The following is a 20514-nucleotide window of genomic DNA, read 5'->3' on the forward strand; positions in this document are numbered from 1 at the left end:
AAATACTTTTAAACGTAGGCACATGTGCAAGAAATCTTAGGGACAATTTTGTGCAGTGACTCGGCCTACGTTGTTATGTTTTGTAATTGTTCTTTTTATTTTTCTTTATGTTTCAGTGTTTCTGTGCGCTGAAGTGCTCTTTGTATTATACTTCTGAATTTATTTATTATAACGCAAATATATTTGTTGGCTTAGAAGTGAACTAGAAGTAGCCGGAGGCGTACCACTTCCAACCTCTCCAATTAAATCCTATTTATTCCTACCTACCTATCAGAATCCACATTTAGATAGTAGCGTTTAGAAAACAAAAATCACAACCAAAATTTGAGAGCATTCTTTTGTTTTGCATAAAAGCATGAAGGCCCACATAAACATGTGAATGACCCCAATATTAGCAACAGTCACATTTATCAGCAATACTACAGGTGGAATTCAGGATTTCAGAAAACTAGAGACGTACATTTATTAGGCTTTCATTTTGTTTATATATGTTACGGGATCAAACAGTGGCAGTTTATGAGTGATGTAATAATGGTGTCTTCAGCACAGTAAAAATAAATTATGCCACGAATTGCTCAACCAAGCGAAAAGCTATAATGTTCTGTCCAATCACAATACTTCAAATATTTATTTATTTTCCAGCGAGCATTTCTGGAGCAATGTTTCTCGTTTAATAGCCATCCTTGCTTTACCTTCCTGGGTTGATCCGACTCTCAAGTTGACATTCTAAAGACAAAACGAGCTTTAGCGCGTGAGCTGGCGACAATTCCTCCGATTCTCAGCATACCCCAAGCGAGGCCAACTGAACGAAGACACATCAACCGTGTGATACCAAATCGTGACCGATGTGCACTCTGTTCTTGCGAATTAAGTACGCACAGCTGTGTGGAAAAAGAACCAAGGTTTTGTCAGTGACGTAGCATTGAAAGTCTTGACTCTTAAAAATTGTGGCTGCAGACTTTGTGACACCGAGTTAATGGCAATACGTGAGACTAAATATGAAAATGTCGTAAGCGTGGGCTGTGGGCTACACAGATTTCATAGTCTCATGATTTCGCAATGCGCATATTTCGTGAACCAGTAGGTAAGGCTGCATCAAGTTACTTTCTCTCTGTTTTTCCGCACTTCTTTGTAAGGAGCCTCACAGAACTTACATGAAATCATTAAGGCGATACCGTATATACACGTGTAGTATCCGCGCACGTGCGTGGTAAACAAGCAAAAGTGCCCTGGCCATAAACTTTGAGAGAAGATATCCAAAAACTTCAGATTATAGCCCGCGTTAGCCGCACTTGAAGCCAGTCACGACCTATATTTTAGCTTATAACAAAAGCCAAGGTTTTCGGAATAAACCGTTGGCCATATAGTACGATATTAGTGTTATTTATACTTGGCGATGCTATCTACCTGGCTCTTTGCACTCGAGCACAAACATCCCATTTCGTTACGACAAATATATCAACATTCGTGAGGAATCAGCGCCAAAAGCAACGTTGTCTTTAAAGAAATAGTCATCCAAGTGTCGCAGCTACATGAAAAACGGTAGGTCGGTCTATTTTACGAAGTTTCCGATTAACATTCCATTTAACGCTAAAGGTGTGCGAATAATAAAAGACCTATTGAATAATAAATCGAATGTTGTCATAATAGATTCGGTTCTGCAATGGAATCGTCGCTATTCGAAATCCAAATATGTTTCGACTAGTTTTCCAATAATTCACGTCGTCGACTGCACACAATCAAACATACTATTAAAGGAAGAATGCGATAACTTTCCTCTCATCTATAGTATCTACAGTTAACATAAGGTACCCGAGCATGCCACCGTCACTTAGACAGCGAGACTTTTCAAGCTCAGCACGATCACACGCAACTATAAAATGTTTCTTTTTAGACACGACATACAGCAGTGGGTAGTGTTTGGTAAATTTTAAAGGATTCAGCCCCTGTGTCCTCCCATCGGAATCAACATGAATATATCCAGTCGCCACATACTTGATTCAATACTGCTGCCTTTTGCCGCGAACATTCGCAGAGAAAAAGTGATTTTATTTGTGTTCTGTCATTACTGCCAACGGCATCCTTTTCTGCTTTGATCGCGAATGTATACATAGGTATTAAGTGGTCAACAAAGCTGCATTCCTAAGCATAATATAACAATGCATAAGCACTTATGCTTCGAAACTTTCTGGGTTTGTGAACACACTGCATAATTGTTCCGGATTATCCTCTTGTGCTTTTAATAAAGCATGCTTTATAATGTAGAGTGTATTGACAAAAACTTTCTGTTGTTGCAAATAATAAGTTGTGAAAATGCTATGCTAATAATGAGAAGGCTGTACATTATTCGCAAGCGATTAGAAAAGGCTAAACCTTGCACTAGGCCACGCAAAGCTCAAGGCACGGCGAAGCTGGCCGATTGATTGCGTCTCTTGGTTGTAGCTAGGTTATCTCTCTTTCTTTCTTTCTTTCTTTCTTTCTTTCTTTCTCTCGCTGTCTTTCTTTTTCGCTTTCTTTCTTTCTCCATTTCTTTCTCTGTCTCTCTCTCTCTCTCACTCTCATTTTCTCTTTCTCCCTTAGGAAGTTGTGTTGCAATCGTCAGTACAACGCAACCATATGGTTCCCATAAATGCACGTTGTGCAAGCGTGGGTGTATAGCGCATGTGATTATGACGCTCACCTTCGGACCGTGGGTACCCGGGTTTGAATCCAGCTTTGCGAAAAATGTTCATTTTGTTTTATTTATGTGTTTATTTATTTCTCTCGGGCGGCGAGCACAGAAGCGCCAGGATGACGTCATGGCGCATGCGAAGTAGCGCCCAGCAGGCGGGTGCTTGGCAGAGCCGCGTCTGTGTTGCGTCGCCTGGTTGCTATGGCTACGACGCGGCCGTTTCGTGCCACACGCACAAATTACGGCTGGCTTAAACTGCGGAAGAAGATGACGACGCTTGAGCCAATGCAGGTGATGATAATTTCGTGGCACACGCACAAATTACGGCTGGCTAATACAGCTTTGCTGTTAGAATATTCGATATTAAGTTTGCGTCAGAGACTACTAAGCTGTTATTCAAATCAAATCGCTTCTTGCACTATCCTATACGATTTCTATTCGGTCTCAAAACCTTTGTGCACACCCCTGGCACTGAACACGCAGACTCAAACATCACAGGGCCCTAGAGAGGTACCGCGGCGCCAGGCTTTTCTGTGGTCACGAAAACGCTTTCCCGTATATAATCTCAAGCGAAGTTCGAGCTGTTACAGAACTTTCGTAGCCTCGATTTGGAGGTGCTAGCCTGTTTCACCCTCTGAATAAATTTGGGAGAGATGTCGTCTCCGTTCTCATATTGCCAGGGGCGAAATATATGACTTGCAAATGTCGCACGTGACTTCATCGAGCGCAAGAACTCATCAGCCCTTTTCTGCTTCCTTGAGCAGAAAAACATTGCGACTAATGCATCTCATTCCCGTTAGAATTTTGTTGCATAGTATGACCCGTCGATAATTAAGCATACGTTGTCGCCGTCCATAATATAAACAAAAGTAAGTGTTTGCTAGTCAGGTACCATCCGGCAGAACTTAGTGCAGTTTGTGAAGGCTGAAATAGGTGCAGGGGCTCTTCATCGTGAGAATAATGAAGGAGTCTGTCAGCGTATACAGTTTAAGCCTTGCTAACGAAGCGATAGCGTGCGCTAGCTGCCGTTAGTTTTTGATGTTTGTGCATTTTCGTTGTTTTCTTTTTGAAAGGCAAAATTGGTGGTTGTAGCTATTCCTGCGAAATAACCATGTGGGTGGGCTACACTTTTCATACTCAACAAATATTTATTTATGCGTACTCTCTTCAACGTACACACGAACCGCGAAGCCAGAAGCTGCTGTGGCGCGACGTTTAGCAAGCGCGTGGACTGATGACGTGCTTAGTAGCTAGCATTTGAGATGTATGTGATGTTGTTTATCTGGACGTGACCATGTAGGCTCGCACTAAGCACATTTTTTTTTCGTTCACGCGATGAAAACGTTGATAACGCCGTGCTGATCACTGAACTCCGTGGTTATTATATTGAAGTCGTTTGCACCGCGTCACAAAATTTTGAGGGAGGTCGAGAAGTATAATCCAAGAGATCCACATTCCACACAAAGAATCAGCAAACAGGAAGGCCCTACGAAGCAGGAAGAAAACAAATTGAAATCTGTATAACAAACTTACCCAACAACTGTCAATAAACCACACGAAGTTTTTTTCGCAAGTTTTTCACAACCCATGTCATGCTTGGCAATACCTTGACATTCTTGCTGAATATGTGACCGCAAACATATTTTCAAGCAGTGATTCTTCAAGGCCTATTGATTAGAACATAATATTCGAATATGTACCATCCAACTTCAGCACCGATCATTAAGTCTCATGCAACACTTTGAGTTAAGTCCAGATTTCAATTTTGAGTCAACATTGCATTTTTATTGCACACTTTTCTGTTCTTCGTGGTATCACTCACGCGTAGAGTGTTTTCTTCTGGCTACTGTCTTCCACTGTGATTCATTAGCGTAGGTACTGCTAACCAAAGCAGCCTCGCACAATTGGTTATTGAGCGCAGAAGCGAGTTGCAGCACAAACAAAAAAATTGGAGGACGCTTAAGCTTCGCCGTTAAGAGTAGAACGCGATAGCGTTATCGGGACCCGTTCGCATCGCATCGTTCGCACCCGGCAAGTAGGCTTCATTCATTCCAACACAGAACATGGGAAAGCCAGCTTACAAAGACCAAACTTACACTGATCCTCTTAATGTCGGCTTCACTTTTAAATAGAAATGCATTGCTGGGAAGACGTTTTTTAGCGGCAATATAAGTCGTCTTATATTAAAATGTGAAGGCCCTGGGACCGTTTTTTATTATTTTAATAATTGTTTACTATTGCCCCAACAAGCGCGCGTGTCCAAAACGCGTTAGGCAGGCCAAGTCCCAATTTGACCTGCTCTAGGGAGCCTACATGCAACGGCGTTGAATGTAGGCTCCCTAACCTGCCGAGGGTGCGAGCGCCATCTGGATAATGTTGTGGCAAGTAGCCCACCCGAGCGCGCGGTAGGCTACGCGGGAGAAATTCCAGCAAAAGGTATTTGTGTTTGAGTTTCCTCGTAAGAGAATTATGTTTTCTCCTGCATTCAAATAACAGTGCGACGCCACCATGTCTGTAGGTTGTGCTTAAGTTGTACTTTACTATTTTTCTGAAGGATTTTACTATGAGAAATTTAATTTTTGTTCACTAACACCTTGCACCACGACAAAGGGCCTGCGCGGTCGGGGTAGTAGCGGATGATTTTCTCCGCCACGGAAGCCGTCATCCACGCCGACGCCGGATTTTTAGCGACACCGGGTTCTTAACGCTGTCGCGTTAAAATGGGACCGAAGCGTCTTCTAGTGCGGAGGAGGTAGCGGCTTGGAAGAAGCTTCGAGCGGAGCAGGAACGTCTTCGGTGCCCTGCGAAGCGTATTTAGAACGCCACGGGCACGCTGGAGTGATATCGTTGCTAACAGTGCTCGCGTTCAAGCGTGGTGATGAGAACACGAGCGCATGCTGGCCTGTGAACACAAAGTGGAGCAACGTCGTGTGCCAGCGATGAGCCCCGAACAGTCCGGGATATTTTCACCATCTCTGTGGTTTCGCTCAGACAGGCGAAGCGGATCAGCATCGATACACAGCGGAGAATAACTTGAAATGGGTAAACACGTAAACACTAATCCGGGCAGCATCGACAGACTGATTTCTGTCGGATGTGCCTGCGGTGCTCGAGCACCACAAGTTTACGCTGACTCAGGTTGCTTTCTCGTGAAAGTGGGCCCAAGTTCGTCGTGTGATCTGTACTTAAAATTATCGCACAACAAGCACAGCGTTCCTTCCAAACATCCAAAAGAAAGTTTCGCTGAAACATACATTCCACAGCCCACGAGATCCGTATAACTTTTATAACGGGTTAATTTTTTTATCCGCATTCCTTAAGCAGCATTTTACATAAAAAAGCCAAGCTCAGTGTACTTTAAGGAGGGGAACAGCAACACTAGAATAAACCTGAGCGTATGAAGTCAAAGCCATCGCAAGGAGTCGTGACACTGCTGTGTCAGCAGAGCTTTATCAAATATTCACGAAGGCTACCATAAAGCAGAATACGCAGTTTCTTTTAACAGCTGAATGAATCGACGGTTCAGTGTGCGTATACAAAAGCCACCGTTCTTCGCCCAAGAAATGAAAATATTGAACCTGCAAGTGCTGCTTGCGGCCCCCGCTATTTGTCAAGGACTTTATTTCCTCGAGTTAAGCTCGTATTCCGAACTGCGTTTGAATACTTCCTTATGTGAAACGATTCTGTGAATTTCATCGAAAATGTTTTCTCCTTCAAGGACGGCATAATTCATCATTAACGCTTTTTTCTATTCTTTTTATTTGTCTCTGTAGAGCTCACAGTAGTTCCGATGTGACGTTTATGATCTTTGAATATTCTCTGGGCTCTTTCATCCTAGATTACGCCGCCTAGCACTAATCACCAGTTACAATCTTCACAAAACTTAGCCCTTCCCGTCATCCAAACAGACCGCACGAAAAGCCAGTTTAATTACTTTCCTTCGAAAAGAACAAAACATGTACATCTCACCATTGGTCTTGCTTCAGAAACTGACAGCTTTATTTTGCAAACCCGACTTTCTCGCGTCACTATGTTCCTGCCCCCCATTCAAAGAAAAACATATCTTCAGAAAAATATTGGAACATCATGTCGTTTTTCTTCCTTTATGAGTTTGTAAAAAAAATTCGGCCACGAGTGCGGCCGGCTATCCCAAATTATAGGTATGGAAAAAAAATAAAATACCAAGCACTGTAAAAAGCATATAACAAAATGCCCGAACACTAACAGAGCCAGTACGAGGAAACTAGAATTTAAAAATGTTATTAGACTAAAAAATTAACACGAGCTTTTTCAGGTGCTGTCAGAACATAGGAAATTAAAAATGCTCGTTAAGAATTGTTCACAGGGAATTTACCAATTCACTGTCTACGAAAAAGTTTCAAGGAGCCTCGAGAGCCAGTCTGTGCGGGGGCGCGACAAGGCTCCAATCACTTTCTGCACAAAGAAGGGGCCCCTACAGCTGCAAAAATATTTTTTGCTGATTGTCAATTTGCGATGTCTCAAAGAGACAATTTGCACTGTTTTTTGCTAGAAGTGCACAATCTTTAACCTCTGTGTAAGAGGGAGAAAACTGTGCGCAGACAGTTGTAGGTGTGCTTACTTTCTTTCGCGATAATCCACGCTTTCTAGCACTAACAATATACATATTCTTTCTTTTATTCAACTCACTGCTGTTGTATGGGCAAAGAGTATTTCAGGCAAGCGCACATTGAAGCGACGTGCTGTTTGGCCAATGCAGCATCGACCTTGAAGATGCTCATAGGTTGATACAGACATCAAATTTTGTATACGATAACGACCTGCAGACAACAATTTTTTTCTTTAAATGCTTCTTCTAAGAACCCTTCTTCCCACCTCGGAATATTCTTGAACCACTCGGCATGGATCACCAATGCCGCAAGTTTCGAGACAAGAAATTGTACATCGGCGCAATTGTCACGTTTCCTGCGAAGTGAATATGTCATGCGCATTGACGCGTTTTAGTTGTGTAACCGAGCACGTAATGTGTAACTATGAGCTTAAGCAGTAATTAGTGACATTTTGTTATTTATATGACCTTGCCGATGATAACACACCTACTGATGTCCGTATCTGCTACAAATTTTCATCAAAAAGTGAAAACATTTTCGCGAGTTCATTATTTTTTATATTTCCTGAAACTTTACGAATTCGCGGTGATATCCCGCGGACTTAGTGTTTTTTTTTTTCAATTATCCATCCTTTGCGCACTCTACACTAGTTTAAACATTTACAAAAATTCGATAGTTTGGGCAGAGTGCGGTCCGCACTAGGCCAAATATATCAAACACCTACCTAATACAAGCGGGGGAAAATTATGTCGGTAAAAAGAAGCTTTGCAGTGACGCGTAAACTGAGCAAGCGAATGCCGCTTCCATTTGAGACTGTTTGATGTTGTAATAAGTTTGTGCACGCGCGCAAATGTCGCAATACAGAGAAAATTGCGGAACTAAGTAAGTCAAGCAAAGTATAACTATACCAAGAAAACAGTAAAGAATGATGCGTCATCGACGTGGGTCGTTGCAACACCAGGCACCATCCTCATCTATGGAAGATAGTAAATGTGTACAGAAATTACTTGTTACTTACTGCACTGCCAAGGAGCAAAACAAAACGGCAACATGTAATTATCACTGCCGCTGCTATCAACAGAAGCAAAGGTGAGTGATGAAACACTCTAACAAAATTGCAACGTCGAAACTCGCCTGAGTGTTATGCGTATAAGTGATTACACAGTATGGTAAAAAAAAATCTGAATGACCCTATAGCATTGTGCTTCAGCATGTAGATTAGCTAGCGCGTGCTTCTCTTCTCCACCGCAGCGTGCAAACACTGATTCGTTAATCTCGGTGGCACTACGAAGAGCGTGATAAAGTGAATCACTCGTACGTGTATAATGACCCCCACTCAGTGAAAATGCGGTCCATCGCGCGTTTTAATGTCATGTATTTCGGAACATGTAACTAGAATAAAATTCAAACAATCAATCCGTTCCAAACATTTCCATCATTAGCACGCGTTCATGAGCCCTTATGTCTGAATCATACTGACGCAGGCAATTAATACTGTAAAGTTTAGTGAGGTAGCTGAATAACTTAATTATTTTTGCGCAAACATAGGTTCGATTGTGTGATAAGTGCGATAACATTGAAAAGTAGATGCCTTGAATACTTCTTGCATTAGCGATTAGCTTCGCCACACGTCGTATGCATTCGTGCATACAGGATCGGAAGGCCGAGCGAAGTTCCTTCATCGGTAAAGAGCGATGCACGCAACGCCACAGCTGTCGCTCATTCCCCTCGCGTGCCTTTCGGCAACTTTGTCGCCAATTTAACGCACAGATCCATGATGTAGGGCAGCAAATTAGATTTTTCGTTCCGGTTGACCATCCTTCCTCTCTCTTTCTTATTTTACCACCACTTTCAAAGCAGATGTCCGCAAAATCTGGCACAAAATACATCAGCATTCTGCACGATCTTCTGCAAACCCTTTTTAATTAACGTAGCACTGAACAGACAGCTGCAGTTTGCATCAGAGTGCCATGTGGCCAATGTGAGGGTCCCAGCACCGTGTACTTGTCCCAGTCCGATGCTCGTATCTGCTTCATCATTTCACCCAGGAGCATAGGAAAAAAATGATTCTGGGGTTTTTCGTACCAAAACCATGATATCATTATGACACACGCCGTATGGGGGACTCACAATCAATTTCAATCACCTGGCCGGGGTTCTTTAACGGCCACGTAACTCATTGTACACGGTCGTTCTTGCTTTTCACCCCCATCGATATCCTGCTACCATGGCCGGGATTCGAAGACCCCGCCATCGGGATTGGCAGCGCTACGGAGCGCAGGAAGCCGGTACACTCCTTGTTGTAAGCGTTTTAGTGTCACATTGTTGCGAGACTCAGCATTGCGAAATAGCACAGGTTGAAAAAAAAAAATAAACACCCTTCTCATAATTCTGGCTATTACTAGCTGTTCTGACACAAATGGGTGAATAAAAACGGGATGTCGATCAGCTGCGTTTCATGAGCAGGCGTTTACCGAAAACCCAGCGCACGCTGAATGCAAGCGGGCTCATATCAAGTGTTGCAATACTGCGATACGTGGCAGGCAGTATTTACTTTTCACTACTCCGCGCGAACAAACACAGCTCAAATATGTGTCAACAAGCGAGGGCGCAAATAATTTACTCTGTTACGCGTTACACTGGATCAAATTCTCCGTAGAAGTCGTCAGCGAAATGTATATCGCTGCGTATACAACGTATTGCCCTGTAATATCTAATATGTTTAGGCGAACACAGGAGACTGTGGCACGAAATAATTTTGTTCGTATAGTAAGCGGAAATGTCCTAGCATGTAAAATCTCTATACGTCAACATTCATTTGCGCGTCGCCCGCATTCATGGAAAGGAAGCCGAGGTTTCACATAAAAAGTGGGCCCTGAGTGTGGACGGAACCATGGAAGACCCCTTTCATCGGTAAATATAACCGTTGAGTTGCGATGTCATTTAATTTTAAACAACGAGTGAGATGTCCGTGCCTTTCAGCGTGAAAGACTTCTGATCGGATTCACGATATATATAGTACTAGTATCGTTCTTCTCTCGGCACTAAACGAGAAGTTAAATTAACGACGCGAACTTTCAGCGTGCATTAAGGTAACGCCAGTTCTTCACGTTATCATTGTCACCCGCGAAATTTGGACTAACGGTAGCAAGCTCACAACCTTAATGTGCACCGAAATATTGACTAAGGCGAAGCAACCTCATTTCCCCAATAATTTCTGTTTCCTTAGTTCAAAACTACAAGATTTTTTGCTTATATAACGCTTCCAGAAGAATTGACCCTTTTACTTTCATAAATGTTCACCGAAGATTATGTCCACCCCAAGTTTTACTATGGTAATTAATATCGTCTGCAGCTTCATAGCTTCATTATCGTCACTTCAAGTCTGCTCTCCAGTGGATATCGATTCTGCGTGCCTCTATAAGTTCCACCTGTGCATAACAACGCGTTTAACATCATTGCTTATACGGCACGCCATCCGTACCTGAAACCTAGTGACTTATTTTTCTTAGAGCCGCCGATGAGCGCGAGGTTAGCGAAAAATGGTATGGTATGTTTTTCATTTGCCCAAAATGCATGACTGCGTGATAATTCGGCAGATGTTTGTTCTTCGAACGAGTTGGATTACGCGGAAGTCCAGGTTGTTTATTTGCGCTTATTAAGTACGCTTCATCCAAGAAAAAACATCGAAGAAAACAGAGAACAGCTACATAGATGTATTTCTTTTTTCCGTACGCTTAACCATACTTCTTTCCTGGATTATGGCAACTATGTTTCAAAGCTCATCTGTTCGCACCTGACCGAGTTAGGTAATATAATTATTTTTACAGTACTTCGGGGGATTCAGCGTCTGAATATTTCTCTCGTTCTTCTACCATGAACCACTATGTAAGTTGGAGAAAGAAATGATTAGTTCAACAAAACTTCCTGTGAAAGTTGAGAATGGTATGCTGCTGGTTACGTCAACACGTAAAAGAAAGTAAATTTCATATCTCAGGCAAGAAACCTCGTATTTATTTTGTTGGTATACAGCGACAGTCTACGTGGTGCGCACTGAATTGCAAGTTTTTTTCTATTGTTTTTTTTTTTTTGCTGCTTGAACAGGTTGCCATGCTGAATATAAAAAAAACGGATATTTTAAATGAAAGTGTGCAGGGCCTCCCCACGTTAAAATTCCAGCAGTGGCTTACGAAGCTCAACGATAAGCCAACGCCTGCCAATTCAATGAGTGTCTCTAAGCAGTCACAACCTTGGTAGCTAAGCAAAGACGCAGGTGGTGAACATCCACTAACTGTAGTAAAAGTTCTATGCTTGTGTGAGTCATGTTTACGATAAGAGTATTTTTTGCAAAAAGATATTGAGATTATCCTTCTGCGAACTGCGAACTTGGGCGCCAATTACTCAACCATTGATTACACTGGAGTGGTCTTCTCCGGAGTGGTTGGTTAAAACTGTCAAAAAGGGGCTATAAACAGTTACCACAGACGCTTTGTACGTTCCTCATTTCTTTCCCCCATTCTTTGAAAAACTACCACAATCGCTACGCTGATGCGACTAAAAAATGTCGCAGTTTCACCCGAAAGGCGAAGCATCAATTGCGATAGCAAATTAGTAGAGGGCTAAACGGAGTAAGGAGAGTAGTTTTATCAGCTGCATAAACTTAGACATGCAGCAGCACCAGCAACGCGCAGAACTGTTGTCGACGCCGTCGGTGTGTTGACCGCGTTCGCACGGAACGCGCGCCGGGTTGGTGACTGTTGCCCGTGCCTCTGGGTGTGGCTCGGAGGTTTTCGACAAGATCAGAACGGGACACTTGTCGAGCAGCGTCGGAAGTCTTTACCCCCTCCTCGCCTCGCAACGTTTTATTGCGATAGCAATTATATCGACACTCCAAAGCGGATTTATGCTGTCGGCGTCGACGTCGCCATGAGGTTCCGTATGACGTCGAACGGCGATGAAATCGTTGCCGCGCGCCGTATGCTGTATGTGCGAGTGAAAGGGAACGAGGGACGCGCGTTCTCGGGGAGCGAACGCATGGCGGAGAGCAAACGCGCGCTATACGCCGTGCTCCATGAAGCGCTGCAGAATTAAGCATCTCTTTCCTCCTTTACAATCACCACATATATAGCGCAAACGTGAATTCTTCCGTCGCGCGAAAGGCCGTGGGAGGACGGGAATGAGGAATGGGAGGCGACGTTTAGCTGCGGCACCAAATGCCTAATGTCAAATTGCCAAATGCCAAATTGGAGTCGACCACGGCCCCAGACAGGATGGGCAGCGACCATTTTCCGATCTTCACGAACATCACCAGATTTCACACTCCTGGTCGACAATTCTGTGCTGACACGCTGGGACACATACAGAGAAGCGTTGGATGAATCCCCTGGTGAGCTGTTCGCAGATATCCTGCGGAGCAAGACAGTGGCTACATCAATGTTGAAACTGCCAGATCATTTCCCTACTCATGATTTAAAACTAAAGAACTTCTGCGCCGCGCGTAGGAGAGCGGTACTTCACTACGGCATGCCGCATAATCATATCGTAGTTCTGGCACGTAAACTCCGACAATTCAATTCAGTTAATTTAACTTTGTGCCTTCTGCTTAGAGCTACACGCATTAGGAATTACTTCTGCGAACATCGTCGTAGTTGGGGCAACATTTTGAAAAATCGCTACATGAAGCACTTTTAATGCTCTGCTACTCGGCAACATAAATGTCACAGCTCTTCACCTCTTCCTGCTAATGGTTGTAGTTTCTAAGTAGTGGCAGTGTGTAGCGTAACGACGTTAATGGCCAGGCACATGTCACGATAACGCTCACTATAATAAATGCATCGTTCCGCACGTTTTCGCACAACTAAATAGAAAGGAAGGGTGTGGATTACTTTGGGGGTGGAGTAACACAAAATGAAAAGAAACTCGTTTCACAGGCCACTAATGTCACTGCATTTGACATGTCTTGTAACATGAGCAAGACACCTGGCAGTTTGTGTCAAAATTTTCTTGCGGACTTGAGAAGGCGGCCAGGAGCTTTTTGGAACGTTATTCTGCCTTTTCACTGAGGTCGTTTGTCAGAGAACTTTCCAGTGAGAGAAATTCCATCGGCGTATCACCATCAGTAGAAGAAAAATGCTAGCGAACCTCTTTCTGAAGACGGGCAATTTGAGTTTTGCGCACGTAACAAAAACAAATAGTAAAAACCAAGTGGGCCACGGCTTGAGTCATTCTCTGCTCGCACCAAAAGAATGTTATCACAAATCAGTTTGCATGACTACTCGCATTGTAACGACTTTAACAAGCGTATGAAAACTCAAACTTAAAGCCCGTTCCAAATTCTACTCAGCAATTTATTACAGGAAGACCTGGTTATCTGGGCACTTGTCGACCACAAATTCATTCTGTCGGACGCTTCAATCAAGGCAATCGGTATGCGTTTGCAATTGCTGTTTTGGGCATTTGTGTCTTCCCGCCTCATGAATTATGTACAGCCGAAAAGCCACACAATTCCGGAAGACGTTAACAAAACCAAGTATTTCGTAAAGCGTAAAAAGCGTTGTTGTTCGTGCCCCTCTACGACGCGAATAAACCTGACTATTGTTGCCCAATCACTCGATCGCAATGGCACTTAGCAAATAGTTAAAAGTGCTTCCCGAGAAACACATCGATTGCCAGCAACCGACCAAGGACTGCCGTATTGCTACGGACGCGATCGACAACTGCAAGAACCACAGACTTTCAAGGAGCCTATTTTTCTCAGATCCGTACCTCCGATCGTAGTTCTTTGGTTGAAACTCCCCTTTCATTTTGGCTGCCAGATCGCGCTGCAAAGAATTCTGGAACGACGCCATTCAAGTTGAATCAATGCAAAAATGGCCCCAAGAAACATACATTGTGGCATTCTTTGACATTTGCTGGCGCTTCCCCCTGCTGCCTCGGGTGCATTCGAAAAACCTCCAGAGGTTATCCCGGAATGTTCCCCCGTGTTTACTATGTTGGAATGTGCAGCTGAAAAAACAGCGCACCACACAACAACCGAGAGTGGAAAACAACGTATCTCGATTTTTCGTTTCTTTTTTTTTTCTAGAATTGATAGAAACAAAAACTACACCATCAATCTTTTTCTTATATTTTTGCGTTGCTCAGGCAAGCATCTGTCCTCCAATAGCATGTGGATTCTTCTTTATGTGCTGTTGGCAGGGCTCCGAAGCCGGGATGCTGCTAGAGATGATACAAGACAGTCCGGACTCAAATCATAAAGCCTGAAAAAAGAATAATGTTCAAAGCCTATGCGAACAGACCAGTGGCAAAATATCCATAAAGAGAATATTTTAGAAGAAGAAAGTCGAAGCCATAATGAAAAATGTGTTCAAGTGGGTTGTCATGTACACAGCTTATTAGAAGAAAAAATCTGCGAGGATGGTGTTTTTTCTAAACTGTCATATTGAATATTCAATTGGAGATCGCTGGGAGGTGCCTTAGCCCTTCTGTCGACATAAAAATAGGTTGATCATGATTATTATGATGATGACTAGCTCCAGAAGATGAAACTCCAGTCGACGTTCCTATTTTGACTAGAACATACGGGCAGAGTGAAGTTGAATGACGCAACTTCCGTTCCACGTGTTATTATACCGCACGAGATTTGTGTCGCACAACCATAAGGGTACCGGTATACAATGACCAAGTAGCGAACATCGTAGAAAAAGTTGTTTATCCGTTTCAATCACAAAATTTAGTTGACATTGAGATGGATGGATGGATGGAGAACTTTATTTGGTCCTGCAAGGCTATGGGGTGACCCATAGAAGGGCTAATCCCACGTCGGGACCGGAAGACGTAGCTTCGCGGCCGCGTCGTGCTGGACTGACCAAAGTTGTTCCACCAGATACGGACTGCGAATGGCAGCCTCGAACCTGGCCAGGTCCTGAGTGTAATCGACATTGGTAGTTATTGAGAGCAGACTCCGAAATATTTAATGGACATTCTAATGCGATTCGACCTGTTGGTTTTCGTTTTTCTTGTATATTTTATTAGCTGATTACTAATTAACATTTATGGAAGCAGTAAAATCTCCATGGTATTTTGTGGGCACACATCCGGCGTAAGGAAGGAAATAAGCACTGTCCTAAAGAAGCGTACGTAACGCACTCTCGCATCTCCAAGAAAGTCTACAACCACAAGGCGCGAGTGACATTGGAAATAAATACACGGAGATTGGCACTCTTAAAACCTAGAGAAAATATTGAATCTGTTAAAGAGCTTGCCACTCGTCAGGCCTTCGCTTGTCGACTACTACTAAACTTTAAAATTTCGAACGTCTCTTACTGCCTTCTAATGTCATTTTCATTACAAATACAGAGGTACACGGCATGATGAAGATCAGATGGGACCGCTCACTCTGAAAAATATATATATATATATATATATATATATATATACGTGACCCAGGGCAAACAATAGAGCTACAGAAAAGAGCACTTGGGGCTTTAAAATACTTTTTTGGAAAAAAATACTGAAATATTAGGCTCTTACGAAGCGTTTGTCCTACTGTTACTCTATCTTAGAATGCCGCAGCTTGTACATGTCTCATCATTGTAGTGTTGAGACTCGGGGTAGCGTTTGGGCCGGTGATCGTTCAGCCAAAGGGATGAGTACGTCCGGGAGTAAGATCAGGAGAAAAAAGGGTTTATTCTACAGATTTACAGTGGCTACAAATATGGAAGCCCACTAAATGGGGGAGCACTTTGAAAGTCTCAGCTCATTACATGTCTGAGCACATATCAGAGCTTGTCAGGACAGACACTGAACCAAACGTGTCCGCTTATAAGGCAGTCGTCTTCCCTAGTTCCTTACACAAGGGAATTCTATGGCCTTGATGCGGCCAATCAGATGGGTCGTATTGTCCACAGAACTCCGCCTCTGATGTCCAACCTTCAAAGCAAGGACGAGGCAACCTGGAAACAGGGGATTCACTCTCCTTGGACGAAACCACGAAAGTCGTCGACTTGGTCTCGTGCTCTCCGTGACGTCTGTCTTGCCAGGGACGAGAGAGTGACCTTCGTGCTGGTCCCCGCTTCCACGCTCTAAATTTACTCTTGACAAGAGTGTATGACGAACATAGATGATAAATCATGACATAAATGTCATGACATGTGTGCCATGTAAGTCATGAAAATGACTCAACGAAAAAGAATACCCTTCAAAAACCCCTGAAATGGGTTCGGATGTGGGTACTGAGTGAAGGAAACACTTAGGAATGATGCTACAGGTCATAGTCATGAGCATGACTCAGAAAAAATGACAATGACTCAGCGAAAAAAGATTAACACTCAAAAACCACTGGAATGGGTTCGGACGTGGGCACTAAGGGAACGAAATACTAAAGGATTATGGCAGAAGTCATAGGCGTAAGCGTGACTCAGCCAAAATAATAATAATTTAGCGAAATATGATTAACACTCAAAAGTCACTGAAATTGGTTAGGATGTGGTACTAAGTGAAGGAAAACGCTAAAGGTTGATGGTCGAAGTCATAGTCATGAGCATGAAGGTCTCTTAGGCGTAGCTAAAGGGACTCCTGAGGAGTCATGGCATGAATGTCATGAAGCGTGTCATTAGGTCATGAAAGAGCCGCCTACGTCTTGGTGCTGTCATGGTCGTTTCGTTAACTTGGTAGGGTCCACACACACGGCTTCGCATAACATCGATTCCCACAGGGCGTAGGTTCGGCCGGCTTTTTTTTTCATATGCTTAATAAATAAATGAACAGTGGTCGAAAAAAAAGATGCCTATGATGTCAGAAACATGTCTCTGAAGCAGGGCGACTGTTGAAGCGAAGCTTTCTTTTTGAACCCTCGCGAACATTCCTGACTGTGGCTGCTGGCTGGGTTCTGCCGCTGTCTTGCCGAATAGCGCAGAAAAAAAAGTTACGTGCTTTATGCAGAGATCGAACCTCGGTTCCCCAAAAAAGACGCCGGATGCTTTAATCATTAGGCCAACATCGCGTTTTTTTTTCTTATTTTATTGCCTATACAACTTCACTGGCATGTTTTCAAAATGAATGTGATAGTGCAATCACTCGTATATTTTCGCCATGCCAACGCCAACTAGGTTTTTGAGATAATCGCCGCGTGTTGATGACCATGATGATGTCCATATTATTTTGCATGTACCCAGAACATGGAGGGGGAGAGGGGATTGGCTATGAAGCGGGCAGCACATATCGTGGCAACGCCAACTATCTCATTGATATAATCCACGCGTGCTGATCCTGATGACGATCATTTCCATATTATGTCATATACCCAAAACGAGAGATTGGCCATGAATTGGGCGGTACATTTTTTCAGTTTCCTTTTCGCCAAAGACACATGAATGCAATAGGGAAATTCAAAGCATTTCATTAACCACTTCACCTAGATTCCAAAATGTGGGCTGGATCTGCATTATTTTTATATTATTTTTGTTATTGTCTTCAGAAAAAATGCAGACGTCGCCATTATAAGGTGACTAAATCTTCTTTTTATATTTATTAAAAGAAAAAATGGAGCTATAATGTTTATGTTCCCACATCTCTTTATCTTTGAATGGCTTCTATATATTGATGCCTTTATGGAAACCTAAAAACGGACTGGAAGACATTTAAGTCATTCCATGTAGAAACGGAGAATTCACCGCCATTAATCTTTCGAGATTGAAGCATGACGCAGAGGTCGCTGTTCATTCGAATTTTCATGACGCAGCAGACTCTAAGTGAACGCAAGCAGTTTGCGCAAGATGATAGTCAAACGATCGGTGGTCACTTTACTGTCCGCACTAACCTACCCTTATCTAACTTAACGGAAACAATAGATATCTCTGAACACTTCCAACTGCAAGCGTGAGAGTAATCAATCTACCGGGCCCAAAATAGATGGTACGGAACTTCCTGCATACTGTATTTCTAGTGTGAAAAGAAGTTACCACGGAAAAGCCCTAAAGTTTCTCGGCGTCGCTCTTCTTCCGCCTTTGGCTCAAACGTGCTTTTGCATGTTTTAGTTCTCCCAACAGGCAGTACCACTTGCTAGGAAAGCTTCAAGGCTCCGTGAAGTTTTCGCTGGCCCATTTGCATCGGTTAAGTTGGTTATGCAGAAAGTACGCGACTACTCAGGAACGCTGACGTCATACATACCTTTTTAGCTGACTTCGGCAGCACTTGAAACTAATTTTTTGCGCCATTTTTGTTGAACAAAATACGATTTGATATACTTCGCCGTACTCAAATTCGTTTTCTCCACAATAACTAGCAAGCTGCTCGAAGCAGTATGACCCTAAAGTAAATGAAGTGTCAATGATTATCGAAGGCATTCAGCATCAGCAAAGAACCAAGAAAAAGTTTAATCGTCAGGTGCAGACAGAATGTTTAGCGAACGGGAGGTATTGGCTAGAAAATGGAAGTCCCTGTTTACCTTGTAGAACGTTTTGTGTACAGTTCACAGCGCGTGATTTATCATGCTATAAGTTTTCCCCCTGAAACACAAAAATGGGTCATCCTGAAGCTGCACCAGAGAGGGGACACAATGATGAGCGGGTGTTTTCGCAAATAAAGAATGCAAAACTGCATGGCTGCATGAAATAGCAAATCAGTGTTTGTTACTTTCTGTACCAGGGTTCTTTCTTAGCAATATCACTGCAGATCGCATTCACTGGCCTTACTCGTGAGCTTTCCTTCGGCTTTAAGATCCAAGAAATGAATTCTACGCCAGTGGTATTTTTACTATCTGATTGCACTTTCTATATCACTACAACATATTTGAAACAATGTCATCTGCATGTACTAAAATAAATAATGTCATTAGGCATAAAAAATGCTGCTGCTAACGCTCATAAGGACACAAGCCATTCGTCTTCAGGCTTTTGAAACAAGCGGTATATTTTTAAAACACTATATTTCATTTCCCTCGGCCAATATTTCATTTCCCAACACCATTAGAGTTCATTTATTTCGTTTTTCTTGCGCTAAGTTGTCTCAATCGTGCCTATCAGCCAGGTACATTAAGCGGCGTGACTGCGGACAGTGGCAGGGCCAGGTGCTCCACCGTGGTCTCAGCAACAGTGAATTAATTCAGCGTGCTGAGCACCACACCACATCCTATTCAGTGTTTCTACAATAGCGATGCACATTTGCTCACTGCGGAAAAACAGACACATTGCGCAATGTCATGAATTATGTTACTGGATGACGAGAAACATGCGTTGTCCAGCGCTTCCACATTATTTTGGTTTTATATTGTGCCTTATATTTTACTCATATCTTCATTTAAGTATACTTTTTCTAGCCTTCCTGAAACGAGGGACAAAGTAATAGAAACATTTAGATTCATGAAAGGTTTATTTAAGAGCCTTCCGCACTATGGTATTTTAGCTTGACAATAATTATCCAAGGCAGAAAGTTACGAAATCATTCAGTATCGTGATTGATCCAAGAAGAAACCAAAATGTATTGTCTCTGAAAGATCTGCGTCAGCTTCAGCGACCTCTGAGCTCGAGGTAACTCAGCAAAATGGTGAAAAGTTAGGAAAAGAAAAGCAATTTTTTGACTCGAAATTAAGTGCCGTTTCGGAATCGCGGTCAGGCTCGTATTTCTATGATAATTGCGATAAAAATGCGGAAGAAGACAGAAATCAGTAGTCTTTACCATCGCAAACTTGTGTGGCTCTGCTCATTTGGAATTTCCCGATGATTGAGCAGTCCTTTGTTTTCACCATTCGCTGAAGTGCTCTTGCCTGACAATTATGAACATCGAAGTACGGCAGTCGTACTTGTGTGTTTTCTTTTCTTTTGTTTTATAGGGGGGGGGGGGGGGGGGGCCTTTACTTTTCCATCAATACGAAAAAAAAGCTTTCGTAAGCTATAGTTGAAGTCATCCTTTCAACATTCATCCAGGAAAGAAGACCTACTTACCACTTTCCGAAGTACACAATATATTATGTGTAAGCTATAGATAAGTTATCATGTAACACACGTAATTAACTTGTTTCAAGGGAGAGCGTTCAAGGTAACATAAAACGCACGCTAGCTTCGCTTCCTAAGTAGGGAGTAATTAACAGGCCTACTCTGTTCATTCACAAGAATCAGAAACGGTTGCGTAGTGTCAAACGTCTGAACGTTCGCTGCTTTTCTAGATAGGCTACAATGATATCGTAGAGGGCTGCATCTTCAAAAGCGCTGGTTATTGTCTCCGAGAGTGGTTATTATAGTGTCCAGTGTGTGGATT

Source organism: Dermacentor silvarum, chromosome 6 (assembly GCF_013339745.2).
Source record: "Dermacentor silvarum isolate Dsil-2018 chromosome 6, BIME_Dsil_1.4, whole genome shotgun sequence".
Taxonomy (NCBI): Eukaryota; Metazoa; Arthropoda; class Arachnida; order Ixodida; family Ixodidae; genus Dermacentor; species Dermacentor silvarum.